The following is a 7,500-nucleotide window of genomic DNA, read 5'->3' as shown; positions in this document are numbered from 1 at the left end:
GAAAAAGTCAAAGTATAGTATGTTTAAAAAAAGTCATAGTATGGTATGTCGAAAAGTAAAAAAGTCGTATGTCGAAAAAAGTTATAGTATAGTATGTCGAAAAAGTAAAAAAGTCATATAGTATGTCGAAAAAAGTCAGTATAGTATGTCGAAAAGTAAAAAGGTCATATAGTATGTCGAAAAAAGTCAGTATAGTATGTCGAAAAGTAAAAAGGTCATATAGTATGTCGAAAAAAGTCATAGTATAGTATGTCGAAAAAGTAAAAAAGTCATAGTATGGTATGTTTAAAAAAAGTCATAGTATAGTATGTCGAAAAGTAAAAAAAAAGTAAAAAAGTCATAGTATAGTATGTCGAAAAAGTAAAAAAGTCATCTTATAGTATGTCGAAAAAGTCAGAGTATAGTATGTTGAAAAGTCAAAAAGTCATAGTATAGTACAGGGTGCCCTTTTCAAAATGTCTTGTTTATTAGTGTGCCAATGTTAACATAATTTTTTTATGAAATCACATCAAAATGTAATATCCAGGGAATCTGTAATAATCAGGACCTTGTAATTATTATTATAATTTATTATTATTATTATCATTATGGAAACATGGTTTTCGTATGCAGCGTCCTGATTGGTGGAAAATGGGCTGACAAAAATATCACTGTCAAAGAGCCTGAAGCGAAAAGTCCAGCTTTAATGATGACTGGACTGATAAGCAGGTCCTGTATGTCTCACTTTCAATGAAACGATGCTGTGGCAGAATAATAATAATAACACAACCAGCATCATTATCAAGAATGAAGAACACGAACATAACGATTGCGTCATTCACGTGCATATTAAGTAGCCACATGTTTTTGTTTTGGTCTAATAATGCATCCATATTTACCGCTCCAGCGGAGAGGATGGTTTCTTCAGACAGCTTAAGTTTATAAGAATTTGTCCACATTTCAAGATTCCCTACAAACTAAGATACAAAAATAGACTACAAACCGACAGCTTTTGCTTTAACTTGTTTTGTAAAAATTTGCTACAGGCGCCGATTTGTTTTCCTCCGTGGGTGCTCACACGCGCACACAGTTTAAAAAAAAAAGGTAGTCAACAACGTTTGCATTTCAGAGCCTTAGGAAATGGACAGCGGCCGACACGAACACACACGCCGAAAAGTAAGCTAGCTTTCAACTCAGGACAGCGCCACTTCTCACAGGTAGGATTGGACATGAGAAGTTTAATCAGCTTCGCGGGAAATTATAAATCAATGCCACCGACATGACCAATCACACTATGACAGACGCTCCACTTAGCACCACCTGCAATGTTTAATATTCAAATAATGTAAAAATGAACTGGCAGTCTGGCACACGTGGGTGCTCAGTATTTTCCGTGGGTGCTCGAGCTCCCACGGTATCGGCACCTATGAGGTCGGCAACTGTGAATGTAATTTGGCATGCGGATGAGAGAGTGCTTCAGCATTTCAACCATGATTTCAACACATCAATAAGTCTCTTGCACTCATATTGCCAGCGTGCCATTGGTTAAGGTGCCGCGTGCCCATGGTGACACGCGTGCATAAGGTTGCTGACGCCTGGTATAGTATGTCGAAAAAGTTCATAGTATTTTTATTTTATTTTTTTATTTTACCTTTATTTAACCAGGAAAGTCCCATTGAGATTAAAAACCTCTTTTTCAAGGGAGTCCTGGCATATAGTATAGTATGTTGAAAAGTAAAAAAAGTCATAGTATAGTATGTCGAAAAAAAGGCATAGTATATAGTATGTCGAAAAAAAGGCATAGTATAGTATGTCGAAAAGTAAAAAAAAGTCATAGTATAGTATGTTGAAAAGTAAAAAAAGTCATAGTATAGTATGTCGAAAAAAAGGCATAGTATGTCGAAAAGTAAAAAAAGGTCATAGTATAGTATGTCGAAAAAAGTCATAGTATAGTACGTCGAAAAGTAAAAAAGTCATAGTATAGTATGTCGAAAAGTAAAAAAGTCATATAGTATGTCGAAAAAAGGCTTAGTATAGTATGTTGAAAAGTAAAAAAGTCAGAGTATAGTATGTTGAAAAGTAAAAAAGTCAGAGTATAGTATGTCAAAAAAAGTCATAGTATAGTATGTCGAAAAGTAAAAAAGTCATAGTATAGTATGTTGAAAAGTAAAAAAGTCAGAGTATAGTATGTCGAAAAAAGTCATAGTATAGTATGTTTAAAAAAAGTCATAGTATGTCGAAAAGTAAAAAAGTCATAAAGTATGTCGAAAAAAGTCATAGTATAGTATGTCGAAAAGTAAAAAAGTCATAGTATAGTATGTCGAAAAGTAAAAAAGTCATAGTATAGTATGTCGAAAAGTAAAAAAAGTCATAGTATAGTATGTCGAAAAAAAGGCATAGTATAGTATGTCCAAAAGTAAAAAAAGTCATAGTATAGTATGTCCAAAAGTAAAAAAGTCATATAGTATGTCGAAAAGTAAAAGTCATATAGTATGTCGAAAAAAGGCTTAGTATAGTATGTCGAAAAGTAAAAAAGTCAGAGTATAGTATGTTTAAAAAAAGTCATAGTATGTCGAAAAGTAAAAAAGTCATAGTATAGTATGTCGAAAAAAAGGCATAGTATAGTATGTCGAAAAGTAAAAGTCATATAGTATGTCAAAAAAAGGCTTAGTATAGTATGTCGAAAAAAGTCATAGTATAGTATGTCGAAAAAAAGGCATAGTATAGTATGTCCAAAAGTAAAAAAGTCATAGTATAGTATGTTGAAAAAAAGTCTTTAAAAAGTCATAGTATACTGACATGAAAATCACTCACCTTTCGGCGAAATTAAAAAGTCCACATGGGATTTGTTTTGCTGGGCTGGATTTAACCAATCATCGAACTTCTACCTACCTAAAAGTGAAACGAGTTCTAGCCAATCAGATGCAAAGTAGGGCGGGTCTTTTTGCCGAAATGTGAAGAGTGCGGTGCCGGTGTGGTCTCCGTGGTAACGTGGCTATAAAAATAAATAAAAGGAGGCAAAGTTTATCAAACTTGGCTGGTCATTAGATGCTAATCACGCTTTCCTAAGGATTTGCAAAGGGCTTTATTTCTGTTACACTGATGGTTAGGAAAAGAAAAGAAAAGAAAAACTATGTATATGATGTGATTGTATATTTCGAGCACATTTTTCAATAAAAAATTGATCACACAAAAAAAATGAGATGCTTATCACAAAGCTTCGGTCCGTGCACTCTGTCATACGAGTACGTTACCGGCAACCAGCGCTACCGTTAAGACTTCAACTGTTCCTTTACTGACCGACCGTGATACAAACCATACGTGTGTGCACGTTCATAGCGGAACATGATTAGCAAAAGCTATCTGAAGCCCAAACTGCCTTGACAAAGCTGTCTGTTTGGAATCAGCATGGCAGGTATTTAAACATAACGGCCTTGTCCCAGAGTCTAGACGTCTAGCTATATGAAAAGATAAACAATGCCACGTTTTTAATAAATGTAAATAAAGCAGCTAATATCAACATGGACAAAATAATGAATGTACTAATTCTCTTTTTTGATGATGTCCTGGCCAAAGTAGTCAAGTTTTGTTTTCACAATGATTCATTGTAGGATTATGATATTATTGCAATATGTAAATCCACATTGACTCTTAATTTAACATATGGTTGGAAGAAGTACAAATTGATCCAAAACTTTTTAGTCTTTAAAAAATATAAATTATAATAAAATAAATAATTTTATTATTGTGTAATGTCAGAAGGACTTTATCGCTTTCGCCAGTCAAATTAACTTTAATGAGTGCATATTGAAATATTACACTGTTGGTTGGCCAAAAAATGCATCTCAAAATGCATCAGATTGATGCTTTTTTAAATATGGAATATTTAAAAATTTCTTCCAAGGGAGCATGCCCCCGGACCCCCCCTAGAGGGGTAATATCCTTTTTCACCCGTTTTCATGCTTGATTATAGCATGTCGAAAAAAGTCATAGTATAGCATGTCGAAAAGTCATAAAAAAGTCAGTATAGTATGTCGAAAAAAGTCATAAAAAAGTCATAGTGTAGTATGTCGAAAAGTCATAAAAAAGTCATAGTATAGTATGTCGAAAAGTCATAAAAAAGTCATAGTATAGTATGTCGAAAAAAGTCTTAAAAGTCATAGTATAGTATGTCGAAAGTCATAATATAGTATGTTGAAAAAAGTCTTAAATAAGTCATAGTATAGTATGTTGAAAAGCCTTAAAAAAGTCATAGTATAGTATGTTGAAAAAAAGTTTTAAAAAAGTCATAGTATAGTATGTCGAAAAAAGTCATAAAAAAGTCATAGTGTAGTATGTCGAAAAAAGTCTTAAGTCATAGTATAGTATGTCGAAAAAGTCATAATATAGTATGTCGAAAAAAGTCTTAAATAAGTCATAGTATAGTATGTCAAAAAGTCATAGTGTAGTATGTTGAAAAAAGTCATAAAAAAGTCATAGTATAGTATGTCAAAGTCATAAAAAAGTCAGTGTAGTATGTCGAAAAAAAGTCTTAAAAGTCATAGTATAGTATGTCGAAAAGTCATAAAAAAGTCATAATATAGTATGTCGAAAAAAGTAATGAATATTCATTCAATCAGACTCATTTAGAGTGAACAAATATTTATTAAAATGTGCACGGATGAAAAACAGTCTTTGGCGATGAGACCCATGGTGCGACATCATCATGATGGAGGACCCATGGTGAGGTCATCATGATGGAGGACCCATGGTGAGGTCATCATGATGGAGGACTCTGCTCCCCCGATGGAGTCTAGACTCTAGTGGTGGTGGAAATGATGAAGAAGCTGAGCTCTGGAAGAGGCGATGGAGAGATGACCTGGAGGAGAAGGGGGGGGGAGGAGGGAGGGGACAAGGGCTCTGAAAGACAGCTGACCGCAACGGAGAGGAGAGCATGTTTAAATACTGACAGCATGAATATGAGAAGTGGCTGAAAAGTCACTAAAAGTTATAGTGTAGTATGTTGAAAAAGTCATATTATAGTATGTGGAAAAAAAGTCATAGTATAGTATGTCTAAAAAGTCATAGTTTCTAGTATGTAGAAAAAAGTCACAGCAGTGTCGAAAAAGTCATAGTATAGTTATGTCTCAAAAAGTCATAGTATAGTATGTCCAAAAAGTCATAGTATAGTTATGTCTCAAAAAGTCATAGTATAGTATGTCAAAAAAGTCATAGTATAGTTATGTCTCAAAAAGTCATAGTATAGTATGTCCAAAAAGTCATAGTATAGTATGTCAAAAAAGTCAAGTCGTAGTATAGTTATGTCTCAAAAAGTCATAGTATATGTCGAAAAAGTCATAGTATAGCATGTCGATACAGTCATAGTATAGTATGTCGAAAAGACATACCATAGTAGGTCAAAAAAAGTCATAAAGTTTAATCTGCCGCATGTTACAATACAATAATTTAAAAGCCGTTAAAAAAACGTTTGTTACCTAAATAGCCCACACTCTTTAATCCTGTTTAATCTCAGATGTCTTTTTACCTCCAAAACATCTGAGAGTCAAAACAAAAAAACATTTGAGATGAAGGGAAGAGAAGCAGCACACAACATCAGGATCGGTTAGTTCATTTTACCTTTAATAAAAAGAAAACTAAAATAAAAATCTCAAAATAAAAAATACATGGCAAAACAATAGACTCTTAAATGATTATGAGGATAATCATGGTCGCAATGATGATACAGTAGAAGGTACAATAATAATGGTCACCATAATAATAATAATAATAATAATAATAATAATAATCAGAAGCATAATAATCATAATTCTCTCTTTTCTGGTGTTCGTCCCACCAGAAGAAATCACTTCCTGTTTTATAGACATTATGGTAAGCATCGCACAGGCCGGGGCGTGGCACTTGTCAAAAATATTTTCACACTTAGCAAAGTTACCCCACATATGCACGACAAAATAAGGACACAATCACAGCTCGTACAATTCACAGCACTGCTTGGAACAAAAATAAAAAAAACATGCTGTGTCGGTTTCTTCTTCCCTTCTGGATCGCAGCTTCAAATGACGGAGGAAGGGAGGGAAATTTTGAAATAAAAATAAAAATAAAAATGTGTGTGGCCAAGCGTTTAAAATAAAAAATAAAAACAATAACATTGTTCTTCCTTGTCTCTTGAAAATAAATACGAACGGTAACACTTTACTTGAAGATATTTACATAAGAGTGACATGACACTGTAATGAACACATGAACCCTAACCCAACCCTCCTGGCCGGCTCGCCAATTCAAACTAACCTAACTCTAAACCAACCCACCTGGCTCGCTCGCCAATTTGAACTAACCTAACCCAACCCTCCTGGCTGGCTCGCCAATTCGAACTTACCTAACCCTCCTGGCTGGCTCGCCAATTCGAACTAATATAACCCTAACTATAATTTGTCATGTCAAAAAACAAATGACAATTACTAAAAGAAGCATTATGTCAAACGTTTATGACTAGTTTATAATGTTTTTCTTATGTCGATACCTTCGAGTAAAGTGTAACCAATTAAAAATGTGTTGGTTTGTGTGAAGCCTGGAAAACAAACTTTCGGAAAAAAAGGCCAAGCATTTGTTATATATATATATATATATATATATATATATATATATATAAATATATATAAAAAGAAAGAACATTGTTGTTTTTTACATCCTGAAAATAAAAACGTCTGCAGTTCTGTGGGTTTGTTTCGGCCAATGAAAGTGCAGTGCTTCCGTGTCGTCTGAAATGTTGATCTGTGCAGTTTTTATGTGGGGGGGGAGGAGAATAACTTTAAAAGATATGACTGTCTTCGAACTACTTTCACGTGTTTTTTTTTTTAAGAATGAACACAGAGGAACAGATCCAGTAGAGGAGAATAAATGCTGCTGAAGTTTTTGAAGTTTGAACGATGAAAATAGAAAAATAAAAATGTGGACGGCCGGTCGAGGAGAAAGAGGAGGATCAAACGGAGGAGTTGAAGAGAAACGCTGCTGCCGTTATCCATCGCTTACAGGTTTTCATTAGGGCTCATCACGTGTGTGATAAACTTTTATCAAACAAAAAGTCATATCGTAGCGACATAAAAAGCACGTGTGATATTAGGAGACATCACATTCGATTGACCCAATCTTAACTTGCTGCTGGTGACAGTTGCCTTTCAAAATAAAAGTCCTGCGTTACTAACCGGTCGTACTCTGAACCAAGTGGTGGAAGTACTATTCAGATCCTTTGCTTGAGTAAAAGTACTAATACTTTGGTACAAGTAACAAGTCCTGCATTGAAAATGTTACTTAAGTAAAAGTATGTAAGTCTCATCAGGAAAATGTATTTAAAGTACTAAATGCAGACCAATCCTCCCATTGTAGTGTGTGTAAAGGATCCAACCAGTTGTGTGTTTAATGGTCTCATCATCTCAGCTGGACTTGTAGTAGTTATATTGTCGGCTAGTTTACTTTAGAATAAAACCAATTTGATAAACTACATGTGTTCTGTATGCAGGAATC

The sequence above is a fragment of the Perca flavescens genome, chromosome 13, assembly GCF_004354835.1.
Source record: "Perca flavescens isolate YP-PL-M2 chromosome 13, PFLA_1.0, whole genome shotgun sequence".
In the NCBI taxonomy this organism is placed as follows: Eukaryota; Metazoa; Chordata; class Actinopteri; order Perciformes; family Percidae; genus Perca; species Perca flavescens.
This window is presented reverse-complemented; position numbering follows the sequence as displayed.